The sequence below is a fragment of the Siphateles boraxobius genome, unplaced genomic scaffold, assembly GCF_051911475.1.
Source record: "Siphateles boraxobius isolate OS27281-9 unplaced genomic scaffold, OSU_SipBor_1 30, whole genome shotgun sequence".
In the NCBI taxonomy this organism is placed as follows: Eukaryota; Metazoa; Chordata; class Actinopteri; order Cypriniformes; family Leuciscidae; genus Siphateles; species Siphateles boraxobius.
Window position 1 is genome coordinate 9051323 of NW_027508920.1, and position 16271 is coordinate 9067593.

Below are 16271 nucleotides of genomic sequence, written 5' to 3' on the forward strand. Positions count from 1 at the left end.
AATCTTTTCAACCTAATGAACTTATCTATCTATCTATCTATCTATCTATCTATCTATCTATCTATCTATCTATCTATCTATCTATCTATCTAATAATCTTTCTTTCTAAGTAATCTATCTTTCTTTCTTTTTAACTAATCTTTCTTTCCTTCTTTCTTTCTTTCTTTCTTTCTACTTAATCTATCTTTCTTTCAAACTAATCTATCTATCTATCTTTCTTTCTAACTAATCTATCTATCTTTCTTTCTCTTTCTTTCTTTCTAACTAATCTATCTTTCTTTCTAACTAATCCATCTTTCTTTCTTTTTAACTAATTTATCTTTCTTTCTCTTTCTTTCTTTCTAACTTATCTATCTTCCTTTCTTTCTAACTAATCCATCTTTCTTTCTAACTAATCCATCTTTCTTTCTTTCTAACTAATCTTTCTTTTTTTCTAACAAATCAATCTTTCTTTTATAACTAATCTTTATTTCTTTCTAACTAATCTTTCTTTCTTTCTAACAAATCTATATATCTTTCTTTCTTTCTAACTAATCTTTCTTTCTTTCTAACTAATCCATCTTTCTTTCTTTCTTTCTTTCTAACTAATCCTTTTTTCTTTCTAACTAATCTATCTATCTTTCTTTCTAACTAATCTTTCTTGTTTTCTAACAAATCCATCTTTCTTTCTAACTTTTCTATCTTTCTTTCTCAATAATCTATCTATCTTTCTTTCTAACTAATCTATCTATCTTTCTTTCTAACTAATCTATCTATCTATCTTTCTTTCTATCTAATCTATCTATCTATCTTTCTTTCTAACTAATCTATCTTTCTTTCTTTCTAACTAATCTACCTTTCTTTCTAACTAATCTATCTTTCTTTCTTTCTTTCTTTCTTTCTTTCTTTCTTTCTTTCTTTCTTACTAATCCATCTGTCTTTCTAACTAATCCATCTTTTTCTTTCTTTCTAACTAATCCATCTTTCTTTCTTTCTTTCTTTCTTTCTAACTAATCCATCTGTCTTTCTAACTAATCCATCTTTCTTTCTTTCTATCTAATCTATCTATCTTTCTTTCTAACTAATCTTTCTTTTTTTCTAACAAATCCATCTTTCTTTCTAACTTATCTATCTTTCTTTCTAAATAATCTATCTATGTTTCTTTCTAACTAATCTATCTATCTTTCTTTCTAACTAATCTATCTATCTTTCTTTCTGACTAATCTATCTATCTTTCTTTCTATCTAATCCATCTATCTTTCTTTCTAACTAATCTATCTTTCTTTCTTTCTAACTAATCTATCTATCTTTCTTTCTAACTAATCTATCTATCTTTCTTTCTTTCTATCTTACTGATCTTTCTTTCAAATCGATCTTTCTGTCTTTCTAACTAATCTTTCTTTCTATCTATCTTTCTTTCTAACTAATCTTTCTTTCTTTCTAACAAATCTTTCTTTCATTGAAACTAATCTTTCTATCTATCTATTATTTATCTATCTTTTTAACCAATCGTTTTCTTTCTAACTATTCTTTCTTTCTTTCTTTCTAACTAATCTTTGTTTCTGTCTTTCTTTTTTTCTACTTAATCTATCTTTCTTTCTAACTAATACATCTATCTTTCTTTCTAACTAATCTATCTTTCTTTCTCTTTCTTTCTTTCTAACTAATCTATCTTTCTTTCTCTTTCTTTCTTTCTAACTTATCTATCTTCCTTTCTTTCTAACTAATCTTTCTTTCTTTCTTTCTAACTAATCTTTCTATTTTTCTAACTAATCCATCTTTCTTTCTTTCTTTCTAACTAATCCATTTTTTCTTTCTAACTAATCCAGCTTTCTTTCTTTCTAACTAATCTTTCTTTTTTTTCTAACAAATCCATCTTTCTTTTTAAGTAATCTTTCTTTCTTTCTAACTAATCTATCTATCTTTCTTTGTTTCTAACTAATCTTTCCTTCTTTCTAACTAATCTATCTTTCTTCTTTTTTAACTAATCTATCGTTCTTTCTGTCTAACTAATCTATCGTTCTTTCTAACTATCTATCTATCTTTCTAACTGATCTATCTATCTATCTTTCTTTCTAACTAATCTATCTTTCTTTCTTTTTTTAACTAATCTATCTATCTATCTTTCTTTCTAACTAATCTATCTATATTTCTTTCTAACTAATCTATCTTTTTTCTTTCTAACCAATCTCTTTCTTTCTTTCTAACAAATCTTTTCAACCATTCTATATGTACTAATAAACTTATCTATCTATCTATCTATCTATCTATCTATCTATCTATCTATCTATCTATCTATCTATCTATCTATCTATCTAATAATCTTTCTTTCTTTCTAACTGATCTATCTTTCTTTCTAACTAATCTTTCTTTCTTTCTTTCTTTCTATTTAATCTATCTTTCTTTCAAACTAATCTATCTATCTTTCTTTCTAACTAATCTATCTTTCTTTCTCTTTCTTTCTTTCTAACTAATCTATCTTTCTTTCTAACTAATCCATCTTTCTTTCTTTTTAACTATTCTATCTTTCTTTTTCTTCCTTTCTAACTAATCTATCTTTCTTTCTCTTTCTTTCTAAATTATCTATCTTCCTTTCTTTCTAACTAATCCATCTTTCTTTCTAACTAATACATCTTTCTTTCTAACTAATCCATTTTTCTTTCTTTCTAACTAATCTTTCTTTTTTTCTAACAAGTCAATCTTTCTTTCTAACTAATCTTTATTTCTTTCTAACTAATCTTTCTTTATTTCTAACAAATCTATCTATCTTTCTTTGTTTCTAACTAATCTTTCTTTCTTTCTAACTAATCCATCTTTCTTTCTTTATTTCTAACTAATCCATCTGTCTTTCTAACTAATCCATCTTTCTTTCTTTCTAACTAATCTATCTATCTTTCTTTCTAACTAATCTTTCTTTTTTTCTAACAAATCCATCTTTCTTTCTAACTTATCTATCTTTCTTTCTAAATAATCTATCTATCTTTCTTTCTAACTAATCTATCTATCTTTCTTTCTAACTAATCTATCTATCTTTCTTTCTAACTAATCTATCTATCTATCTTTCTATCTAATCTATCTATCTTTCTTTCTTTCTTTCTTTCTAATTAATCTATCTTTCTTTCTAACTAATCTATCTTTCTTTCTTTCTTTCTTTCTAACTAATCCATCTGTCTTTCTAACTAATTCATCTTTCTTTCTAACTAATCTATCTATCTTTCTTTCTAACTAATCTTTCTTTTTCTATCTATCTATCTTTCTAACTTATCTATCTTTCTTTCTTTCTAACTAATCTATCTTTCTTTCTTTCTAACTAATCCATCTGTCTTTCTAACTAATCCATCTTTCTTTCTTTCTATCTAATCTATCTATCTTTCTTTCTATCTAATCTTTCTTTTTTTCTAACAAATCCATCTTTCTTTCTAACTTATCTATCTTTCTTTCTAAATAATCTATCTATGTTTCTTTCTAACTAATCTATCTATCTTTCTTTCGAACTAATCTATCTATCTTTCTTTCTGACTAATCTATCTATCTTTCTTTCTATCTAATCTATCTATCTTTCTTTCTAACTAATCTATCTTTCTTTCTTTCTAACTAATCTATCTATCTTTCTTTCTAACTAATCTATCTATCTTTCTTTCTTTCTATCTTACTGATCTTTCTTTCAAATCGATCTTTCTGTCTTTCTAACTAATCTTTCTTTCTATCTATCTTTCTTTCTAACTAATCTTTCTTTCTTTCTAACAAATCTTTCTTTCATTGAAACTAATCTTTCTATCTATCTATTATTTATCTATCTTTTTAACCAATCGTTTTCTTTCTAACTATTCTTTCTTTCTTTCTTTCTAACTAATCTTTGTTTCTGTCTTTCTTTTTTTCTACTTAATCTATCTTTCTTTCTAACTAATACATCTATCTTTCTTTCTAACTAATCTATCTTTCTTTCTCTTTCTTTCTTTCTAACTAATCTATCTTTCTTTCTCTTTCTTTCTTTCTAACTTATCTATCTTCCTTTCTTTCTAACTAATCTTTCTTTCTTTCTTTCTAACTAATCTTTCTATTTTTCTAACTAATCCATCTTTCTTTCTTTCTTTCTAACTAATCCATCTTTCTTTCTAACTAATCCAGCTTTCTTTCTTTCTAACTAATCTTTCTTTTTTTTCTAACAAATCCATCTTTCTTTTTAAGTAATCTTTCTTTCTTTCTAACTAATCTATCTATCTTTCTTTGTTTCTAACTAATCTTTCCTTCTTTCTAACTAATCTATCTTTCTTCTTTTTTAACTAATCTATCGTTCTTTCTGTCTAACTAATCTATCGTTCTTTCTAACTATCTATCTATCTTTCTAACTGATCTATCTATCTATCTTTCTTTCTAACTAATCTATCTTTCTTTCTTTTTTTAACTAATCTATCTATCTATCTATCTTTCTTTCTAACTAATCTATCTATATTTCTTTCTAACTAATCTATCTTTTTTCTTTCTAACCAATCTCTTTCTTTCTTTCTAACAAATCTTTTCAACCATTCTATATGTACTAATAAACTTATCTATCTATCTATCTATCTATCTATCTATCTATCTATCTATCTAATAATCTTTCTTTCTTTCTAACTGATCTATCTTTCTTTCTAACTAATCTTTCTTTCTTTCTTTCTATTTAATCTATCTTTCTTTCAAACTAATCTATCTATCTTTCTTTCTAACTAATCTATCTTTCTTTCTCTTTCTTTCTTTCTAACTAATCTATCTTTCTTTCTAACTAATCCATCTTTCTTTCTTTATTTCTAACTAATCCATCTGTCTTTCTAACTAATCCATCTTTCTTTCTTTCTAACTAATCTATCTATCTTTCTTTCTAACTAATCTTTCTTGTTTTCTAACAAATCCATCTTTCTTTCTAACTTATCTATCTTTCTTTCTAAATAATCTATCTATCTTTCTTTCTAACTAATCTATCTATCTTTCTTTCTAACTAATCTATCTATCTTTCTTTCTAACTAATCTATCTATCTATCTTTCTATCTAATCTATCTATCTTTCTTTCTAACTAATCTATCTTTCTTTCTTTCTAATTAATCTATCTTTCTTTCTAACTAATCTATCTTTCTTTCTTTCTTTCTTTCTAACTAATCCATCTGTCTTTCTAACTAATTCATCTTTCTTTCTAACTAATCTATCTATCTTTCTTTCTAACTAATCTTTCTTTTTCTATCTATCTATCTTTCTAACTTATCTATCTTTCTTTCTTTCTAACTAATCTATCTTTCTTTCTTTCTAACTAATCCATCTGTCTTTCTAACTAATCCATCTTTCTTTCTTTCTATCTAATCTATCTATCTTTCTTTCTATCTAATCTTTCTTTTTTTCTAACAAATCCATCTTTCTTTCTAACTTATCTATCTTTCTTTCTAAATAATCTATCTATGTTTCTTTCTAACTAATCTATCTATCTTTCTTTCTAACTAATCTATCTATCTTTCTTTCTGACTGATCTATCTATCTTTCTTTCTATCTAATCTATCTATCTTTCTTTCTAACTAATCTATCTTTCTTTCTTTCTAACTAATCTATCTATCTTTCTTTCTAACTAATCTATCTATCTTTCTTTCTTTCTATCTTACTGATCTTTCTTTCAAATCGATCTTTCTGTCTTTCTAACTAATCTTTCTTTCTATCTATCTTTCTTTCTAACTAATCTTTCTTTCTTTCTAACAAATCTTTCTTTCATTGAAACTAATCTTTCTATCTATCTATTATTTATCTATCTTTTTAACCAATCGTTTTCTTTCTAACTATTCTTTCTTTCTTTCTTTCTAACTAATCTTTGTTTCTGTCTTTCTTTTTTTCTACTTAATCTATCTTTCTTTCTAACTAATACATCTATCTTTCTTTCTAACTAATCTATCTTTCTTTCTCTTTCTTTCTTTCTAACTAATCTATCTTTCTTTCTCTTTCTTTCTTTCTAACTTATCTATCTTCCTTTCTTTCTAACTAATCTTTCTTTCTTTCTTTCTAACTAATCTTTCTATTTTTCTAACTAATCCATCTTTCTTTCTTTCTTTCTAACTAATCCATTTTTTCTTTCTAACTAATCCAGCTTTCTTTCTTTCTAACTAATCTTTCTTTTTTTTCTAACAAATCCATCTTTCTTTTTAAGTAATCTTTCTTTCTTTCTAACTAATCTATCTATCTTTCTTTGTTTCTAACTAATCTTTCCTTCTTTCTAACTAATCTATCTTTCTTCTTTTTTAACTAATCTATCGTTCTTTCTGTCTAACTAATCTATCGTTCTTTCTAACTATCTATCTATCTTTCTAACTGATCTATCTATCTATCTTTCTTTCTAACTAATCTATCTTTCTTTCTTTTTTTAACTAATCTATCTATCTATCTTTCTTTCTAACTAATCTATCTATATTTCTTTCTAACTAATCTATCTTTTTTCTTTCTAACCAATCTCTTTCTTTCTTTCTAACAAATCTTTTCAACCATTCTATATGTACTAATAAACTTATCTATCTATCTATCTATCTATCTATCTAATAATCTTTCTTTCTTTCTAACTGATCTATCTTTCTTTCTAACTAATCTTTCTTTCTTTCTTTCTATTTAATCTATCTTTCTTTCAAACTAATCTATCTATCTTTCTTTCTAACTAATCTATCTTTCTTTCTCTTTCTTTCTTTCTAACTAATCTATCTTTCTTTCTAACTAATCCATCTTTCTTTCTTTTTAACTATTCTATCTTTCTTTTTCTTCCTTTCTAACTAATCTATCTTTCTTTCTCTTTCTTTCTAAATTATCTATCTTCCTTTCTTTCTAACTAATCCATCTTTCTTTCTAACTAATCCATCTTTCTTTCTAACTAATCCATCTTTCTTTCTTTCTAACTAATCTTTCTTTTTTTCTAACAAGTCAATCTTTCTTTCTAACTAATCTTTATTTCTTTCTAACTAATCTTTCTTTATTTCTAACAAATCTATCTATCTTTCTTTGTTTCTAACTAATCTTTCTTTCTTTCTAACTAATCCATCTTTCTTTCTTTATTTCTAACTAATCCATCTGTCTTTCTAACTAATCCATCTTTCTTTCTTTCTAACTAATCTATCTATCTTTCTTTCTAACTAATCTTTCTTGTTTTCTAACAAATCCATCTTTCTTTCTAACTTATCTATCTTTCTTTCTAAATAATCTATCTATCTTTCTTTCTAACTAATCTATCTATCTTTCTTTCTAACTAATCTATCTATCTTTCTTTCTAACTAATCTATCTATCTATCTTTCTATCTAATCTATCTATCTTTCTTTCTAACTAATCTATCTATCTTTCTTTCTAACTAATCTATCTATCTTTCTTTCTAACTAATCTATCTATCTTTCTTTCTAACTAATCTATCTATCTATCTTTCTATCTAATCTATCTATCTTTCTTTCTAACTAATCTATCTTTCTTTCTTTCTAATTAATCTATCTTTCTTTCTAACTAATCTATCTTTCTTTCTCTTTCTTTCTTTCTAACTAATCTATCTTTCTTTCTAACTAATCCATCTTTCTTTCTTTTTAACTATTCTATCTTTCTTTTTCTTCCTTTCTAACTAATCTATCTTTCTTTCTCTTTCTTTCTAAATTATCTATCTTCCTTTCTTTCTAACTAATCCATCTTTCTTTCTAACTAATCCATCTTTCTTTCTAACTAATCCATTTTTCTTTCTTTCTAACTAATCTTTCTTTTTTTCTAACAAGTCAATCTTTCTTTCTAACTAATCTTTATTTCTTTCTAACTAATCTTTCTTTATTTCTAACAAATCTATCTATCTTTCTTTGTTTCTAACTAATCTTTCTTTCTTTCTAACTAATCCATCTTTCTTTCTTTATTTCTAACTAATCCATCTGTCTTTCTAACTAATCCATCTTTCTTTCTTTCTAACTAATCTATCTATCTTTCTTTCTAACTAATCTTTCTTGTTTTCTAACAAATCCATCTTTCTTTCTAACTTATCTATCTTTCTTTCTAAATAATCTATCTATCTTTCTTTCTAACTAATCTATCTATCTTTCTTTCTAACTAATCTATCTATCTTTCTTTCTAACTAATCTATCTATCTATCTTTCTATCTAATCTATCTATCTTTCTTTCTTTCTTTCTAATTAATCTATCTTTCTTTCTAACTAATCTATCTTTCTTTCTTTCTTTCTTTCTAACTAATCCATCTGTCTTTCTAACTAATTCATCTTTCTTTCTAACTAATCTATCTATCTTTCTTTCTAACTAATCTTTCTTTTTCTATCTATCTATCTTTCTAACTTATCTATCTTTCTTTCTTTCTAACTAATCTATCTTTCTTTCTTTCTAACTAATCCATCTGTCTTTCTAACTAATCCATCTTTCTTTCTTTCTATCTAATCTATCTATCTTTCTTTCTATCTAATCTTTCTTTTTTTCTAACAAATCCATCTTTCTTTCTAACTTATCTATCTTTCTTTCTAAATAATCTATCTATGTTTCTTTCTAACTAATCTATCTATCTTTCTTTCTAACTAATCTATCTATCTTTCTTTCTGACTAATCTATCTATCTTTCTTTCTATCTAATCTATCTATCTTTCTTTCTAACTAATCTATCTTTCTTTCTTTCTAACTAATCTATCTATCTTTCTTTCTAACTAATCTATCTATCTTTCTTTCTTTCTATCTTACTGATCTTTCTTTCAAATCGATCTTTCTGTCTTTCTAACTAATCTTTCTTTCTATCTATCTTTCTTTCTAACTAATCTTTCTTTCTTTCTAACAAATCTTTCTTTCATTGAAACTAATCTTTCTATCTATCTATTATTTATCTATCTTTTTAACCAATCGTTTTCTTTCTAACTATTCTTTCTTTCTTTCTTTCTAACTAATCTTTGTTTCTGTCTTTCTTTTTTTCTACTTAATCTATCTTTCTTTCTAACTAATACATCTATCTTTCTTTCTAACTAATCTATCTTTCTTTCTCTTTCTTTCTTTCTAACTAATCTATCTTTCTTTCTCTTTCTTTCTTTCTAACTTATCTATCTTCCTTTCTTTCTAACTAATCTTTCTTTCTTTCTTTCTAACTAATCTTTCTATTTTTCTAACTAATCCATCTTTCTTTCTTTCTTTCTAACTAATCCATCTTTCTTTCTAACTAATCCAGCTTTCTTTCTTTCTAACTAATCTTTCTTTTTTTTCTAACAAATCCATCTTTCTTTTTAAGTAATCTTTCTTTCTTTCTAACTAATCTATCTATCTTTCTTTGTTTCTAACTAATCTTTCCTTCTTTCTAACTAATCTATCTTTCTTCTTTTTTAACTAATCTATCGTTCTTTCTGTCTAACTAATCTATCGTTCTTTCTAACTATCTATCTATCTTTCTAACTGATCTATCTATCTATCTTTCTTTCTAACTAATCTATCTTTCTTTCTTTTTTTAACTAATCTATCTATCTATCTTTCTTTCTAACTAATCTATCTATATTTCTTTCTAACTAATCTATCTTTTTTCTTTCTAACCAATCTCTTTCTTTCTTTCTAACAAATCTTTTCAACCATTCTATATGTACTAATAAACTTATCTATCTATCTATCTATCTATCTATCTATCTATCTAATAATCTTTCTTTCTTTCTAACTGATCTATCTTTCTTTCTAACTAATCTTTCTTTCTTTCTTTCTATTTAATCTATCTTTCTTTCAAACTAATCTATCTATCTTTCTTTCTAACTAATCTATCTTTCTTTCTCTTTCTTTCTTTCTAACTAATCTATCTTTCTTTCTAACTAATCCATCTTTCTTTCTTTATTTCTAACTAATCCATCTGTCTTTCTAACTAATCCATCTTTCTTTCTTTCTAACTAATCTATCTATCTTTCTTTCTAACTAATCTTTCTTGTTTTCTAACAAATCCATCTTTCTTTCTAACTTATCTATCTTTCTTTCTAAATAATCTATCTATCTTTCTTTCTAACTAATCTATCTATCTTTCTTTCTAACTAATCTATCTATCTTTCTTTCTAACTAATCTATCTATCTATCTTTCTATCTAATCTATCTATCTTTCTTTCTAACTAATCTATCTTTCTTTCTTTCTAATTAATCTATCTTTCTTTCTAACTAATCTATCTTTCTTTCTTTCTTTCTTTCTAACTAATCCATCTGTCTTTCTAACTAATTCATCTTTCTTTCTAACTAATCTATCTATCTTTCTTTCTAACTAATCTTTCTTTTTCTATCTATCTATCTTTCTAACTTATCTATCTTTCTTTCTTTCTAACTAATCTATCTTTCTTTCTTTCTAACTAATCCATCTGTCTTTCTAACTAATCCATCTTTCTTTCTTTCTATCTAATCTATCTATCTTTCTTTCTATCTAATCTTTCTTTTTTTCTAACAAATCCATCTTTCTTTCTAACTTATCTATCTTTCTTTCTAAATAATCTATCTATGTTTCTTTCTAACTAATCTATCTATCTTTCTTTCTAACTAATCTATCTATCTTTCTTTCTGACTAATCTATCTATCTTTCTTTCTATCTAATCTATCTATCTTTCTTTCTAACTAATCTATCTTTCTTTCTTTCTAACTAATCTATCTATCTTTCTTTCTAACTAATCTATCTATCTTTCTTTCTTTCTATCTTACTGATCTTTCTTTCAAATCGATCTTTCTGTCTTTCTAACTAATCTTTCTTTCTATCTATCTTTCTTTCTAACTAATCTTTCTTTCTTTCTAACAAATCTTTCTTTCATTGAAACTAATCTTTCTATCTATCTATTATTTATCTATCTTTTTAACCAATCGTTTTCTTTCTAACTATTCTTTCTTTCTTTCTTTCTAACTAATCTTTGTTTCTGTCTTTCTTTTTTTCTACTTAATCTATCTTTCTTTCTAACTAATACATCTATCTTTCTTTCTAACTAATCTATCTTTCTTTCTCTTTCTTTCTTTCTAACTAATCTATCTTTCTTTCTCTTTCTTTCTTTCTAACTTATCTATCTTCCTTTCTTTCTAACTAATCTTTCTTTCTTTCTTTCTAACTAATCTTTCTATTTTTCTAACTAATCCATCTTTCTTTCTTTCTTTCTAACTAATCCATTTTTTCTTTCTAACTAATCCAGCTTTCTTTCTTTCTAACTAATCTTTCTTTTTTTCTAACAAATCCATCTTTCTTTTTAAGTAATCTTTCTTTCTTTCTAACTAATCTATCTATCTTTCTTTGTTTCTAACTAATCTTTCCTTCTTTCTAACTAATCTATCTTTCTTCTTTTTTAACTAATCTATCGTTCTTTCTGTCTAACTAATCTATCGTTCTTTCTAACTATCTATCTATCTTTCTAACTGATCTATCTATCTATCTTTCTTTCTAACTAATCTATCTTTCTTTCTTTTTTTAACTAATCTATCTATCTATCTTTCTTTCTAACTAATCTATCTATATTTCTTTCTAACTAATCTATCTTTTTTCTTTCTAACCAATCTCTTTCTTTCTTTCTAACAAATCTTTTCAACCATTCTATATGTACTAATAAACTTATCTATCTATCTATCTATCTATCTATCTAATAATCTTTCTTTCTTTCTAACTGATCTATCTTTCTTTCTAACTAATCTTTCTTTCTTTCTTTCTATTTAATCTATCTTTCTTTCAAACTAATCTATCTATCTTTCTTTCTAACTAATCTATCTTTCTTTCTCTTTCTTTCTTTCTAACTAATCTATCTTTCTTTCTAACTAATCCATCTTTCTTTCTTTTTAACTATTCTATCTTTCTTTTTCTTCCTTTCTAACTAATCTATCTTTCTTTCTCTTTCTTTCTAAATTATCTATCTTCCTTTCTTTCTAACTAATCCATCTTTCTTTCTAACTAATCCATCTTTCTTTCTAACTAATCCATCTTTCTTTCTTTCTAACTAATCTTTCTTTTTTTCTAACAAGTCAATCTTTCTTTCTAACTAATCTTTATTTCTTTCTAACTAATCTTTCTTTATTTCTAACAAATCTATCTATCTTTCTTTGTTTCTAACTAATCTTTCTTTCTTTCTAACTAATCCATCTTTCTTTCTTTATTTCTAACTAATCCATCTGTCTTTCTAACTAATCCATCTTTCTTTCTTTCTAACTAATCTATCTATCTTTCTTTCTAACTAATCTTTCTTGTTTTCTAACAAATCCATCTTTCTTTCTAACTTATCTATCTTTCTTTCTAAATAATCTATCTATCTTTCTTTCTAACTAATCTATCTATCTTTCTTTCTAACTAATCTATCTATCTTTCTTTCTAACTAATCTATCTATCTATCTTTCTATCTAATCTATCTATCTTTCTTTCTAACTAATCTATCTTTCTTTCTTTCTAATTAATCTATCTTTCTTTCTAACTAATCTATCTTTCTTTCTTTCTTTCTTTCTAACTAATCCATCTGTCTTTCTAACTAATTCATCTTTCTTTCTAACTAATCTATCTATCTTTCTTTCTAACTAATCTTTCTTTTTCTATCTATCTATCTTTCTAACTTATCTATCTTTCTTTCTAAATAATCTATCTATCTTTCTTTCTAACTAATCTATCTATCTTTCTTTCTAACTAATCTATCTATCTTTCTTTCTAACTAATCTATCTATCTTTCTTTCTATCTAATCTATCTATCTTTCTTTCTAACTAATCTATCTTTCTTTCTTTCTAACTAATCTATCTATCTTTCTTTCTAACTAATCTATCTATCTTTCTTTCTAACTAATCTATCTTTCTTTCTTTCTAACTAATCTATCTTTCTTTCTAATTAATCTTTCTTTCTTTCTAACTAATCTCTTTCTTTCTAACAAATCTATCTATCTTTCTTTGTTTCTAACTAATCTTTCTTTCTTTCTAACTAATCCATCTTTCTTTCTTTCTTTCTAACTAATCCATCTGTCTTTCTAACTAATCCATCTTTCTTTGTTTCTAACTAATCTTCTTTCTAACTAATCTATCTTTCTTTCTTTCTAACTAATCCATCTTTCTTTCTAACAAATCCATCTTTCTTTCTAACTAATCTTTCTTTCTTTCTAACTAATCTATCTTTCTTTCTGACTAATCTATCTATCTTTCTTTCTAACTAATCTATCTATCTTTCTTTCTAACTAATCTATGTATCTTTCTTTCTACTAATCTTTCTTTCTAACTAATCTTTCTTTCTTTCTAACTAATCTATCTTTCTTTCTAACTAATCAATCTTTATTTCTAACTAATCTATCTTTCTTTCTAACTAATCTATCTATCTTTCTTTCTAACTAATCTATCTATCTATCTTTCTTTCTAACTAATGCGTTATTAGTGGGCTAGCTGAAAGCTAGCACGGTGTTTTGCGTATTTTTTTATTTTTTAAAGAGTACATTGTAATTTTTCAAACCTGTTGCTGCTCCTCATTCAACATACTGATCTCTCTGCTTTTATTTCCTTTATAGCTTGTTCCACTGTTTAAAATATCAATTCCTCTGTGGCATCCGGAATCGTGGATTGGATCATTTGATTGTTGTGCTACTAAACAAGACTGACAAGTACTTCAACATAATACAGGATTTGCAGTCTGCTGGGAGGGTCCATAACCCTCTGGAATGTAAAATGTAAGAAATAAAGAAGTCTGCTCAGAGGATGCTGGACAATGGTTGGGCCACAGCAGTTACCGCAGCTTCAACAGAAACATATGTATACAATGTTCCATCTGAAAATAATCCACATGTAGTTTACTGTGTATTCCCTGCAGAGCAATTCTGCAGTTCTCTCGCTGGTACATGTAAGCATCTCATTTTATTAAGTCTTATCACTTGTGGTGATGGTGAGACCTTTCCAGATATGGACACACAACTGCAAACCCATGCCAACAACTTGATTCAAAAGAATAAGTATAGCATTTCTACAAAGCCTCAAACACTAGAGTTTGAAAGCTTATTTGGAAGAGCAGTATCAAAATCATGTATAGTGACGAATGTATGTGACTGCTGTACTTTCTCATATCATAAAAAATGTGCTGTACTTTCTCATATCATAAAAAATGTGCTTGTCTACTACTTGCAAAAGGACTTTTAAATGAGACGACATCAAACCATGCAATTAACATTTCAGTTGAGCCTATACAGGATGAAAATGCAGATGAAGATAGGCGTAGTACAACTATCAGGAAACTGGAAAGCATTTTGAAGACTCTACAGACATCGGTGAGAATTCCTGAGGACATTGCCCATAAAGTCAATGAACTAGAAGTGCAAACAAAGGAAGAAAATATAAACTTTAAAAGATTTGTGCGACTTTGTGATGAGGACAAGTCACGTAAAATACGCCCACTATTTGCAAACAGAAAAAGGAAGACTGACAGAAACACTGCCCCAGAGACGAGGGCAGATGTCATATCAAGTTTCCCTATTAAATCAAGAAGAAAACACAAAGCAATCAGTGGTCCAAAAAGATAATACAAATAAGGTTTGAAAAATACTTTTTATTCAAATGCAGTTTTGCCATTTTATCAAACGTTGTACTTGTTCTCCACTATGAGTCCTCCAGTAATTAGTAAAAGTTACTATACAACAATTGACTACGAAAATAAAAGCCTTGTCAAATATCAAATCAAGTAATTGAGCATTTCTTTTTTGTACATGTGTGCAGGAACATGGGTACGGTTCATTCATTTCAAAGAGTCCTCTAAAAAGGAAAAGAAAACCTCAGCCGCTGTAGGCCCAAAGCGGTGCGTGGCCAAATCCAGCTCAGATTCAGGACCAAGGTTTTCCACATTACTCCGCATTTGTTCAATGCTCCTCCTGTAAATAAATTAAAATGTTAATGTTACTACCTAGAATTTTTACTCTGTTGCATCATAACCGTAGTCCCATATTGTTAAAAGCACTATATAAATGAAGGAAGGTGACCTAGACTTGAGGAGCATATGGAATTGCAATACGCATGACATTATCATTCTCATGTTGATTAATTGACCTCTTGATACAGGGACTAGACAGCAGACTGAAAAAAAATTGTACAATGGTAAAGTTAGAATAAAATGCATATTAGGCCAATTAAGTTTAACAAAGGGCAAAAACATCTCCAAAAAGATTAGATTTTTTGTCAACCGAACAGTTCTATAACGTCAATGCACCCTACATTTGTACTTCAAGATCTGTCCTGATCCACGCTGCTACCATAATTTCCTAATATGACCTCAGAGGCCAGCAATCCTATACACCAGTGGTTCTCAACTCCAGTCCTCGGGACCCACTGCTCTGCACATTTTGTATGTCTCCTTATGTAATACACCTGATTCAGATCATCAGCACGTTAGGAGAGACTCCATAATCTGAACTGGGTGTGTCAGATAAGAGAGACATACAAAATTTGCAGAGCAGTGGGTCCCGAGGACTGGAGTTGAGAACCACTGCTATACACTATATAGCCCCTTTCACACAGAGATTCCGGAAAATACACGGATAATGTGACTCGGGGTTTATTGCGGGATTGTTTGATTTTGGTTCATTCACACTGCCAGTATTTGTCCGGAATCTGTGCGTGCGTTCACAACCCGTAAAGATCCCGTTAGACGCGTGATGTCGATGTGACATGTAATGTCTCCAGCGTCTTAAGTTTGCTTATGAGCTGCAATTTCTCTCTCGCTAGTGTTTTTTTTTTTTTCTCTGATTCGATCGTAAACTATCGCATTAAGTACAGTTTCACTAGCTGGCGAAAGATCCCAGCTTCAGCGTCGTCACTACGACACGCACCTTACGGCATTGATTACGGCTTTTGTTCACACAGAGCGTGTTCCAGGACTGATACCGGCAATGTTACTAGGTCCCGGCATCAATCCAGGGACGTGTTTGCATTCACACAGGAGGCACTCTGGCAATTTCCCGGGATCAACGCGCTGTGTGAAAGGGGCTCATGTAGTGATTCGGGGTGTATAAATAAAATGAGGGTGTAGACATCAAGATATTCTAATACAAGCCACAACATACAGATAGGGGGCTTACACAGACATACTTAGTGTTGCTGGGATGTCCTCTTCGGGTACACCAGCAAGTAGTTTCTCTTTCGGCACATGTTTGGCCAGTGCCATGCCAAACCCCTTGGCTAGGTCTTCTGCCTCTCCCTCTGTTAAAGTGCCGAATATTATCAGCTTGGTCTTCACCTTTCTAGGCTGCTGCAGCACATTGGGTGGAACATCTTTTTTGCCAACCTATGCATGAACAAGTACAGAGTCACAGATGCAAAGTATGAGAGCAGGGCTTTCTAAATATCAATCATGTACTGT

The 16271-nt window shown here is 27.5% G+C and overlaps 1 long non-coding RNA gene across 1 annotated transcript; it reads right to left on the reverse strand.

Moving 5' to 3' along the window:
• Nucleotides 1-14768: 14768 nt before the first annotated feature.
• On the reverse strand, nucleotides 14769-15859 carry LOC143757261 (uncharacterized). The gene is made up of 2 exons (XR_013210460.1): nucleotides 15736-15859; nucleotides 14769-15123 (listed from the first exon to the last, which is right to left on the reverse strand). It is a non-coding gene; the product is annotated as an uncharacterized LOC143757261 (long non-coding RNA).
• Nucleotides 15860-16271: the final 412 nt, after the last annotated feature.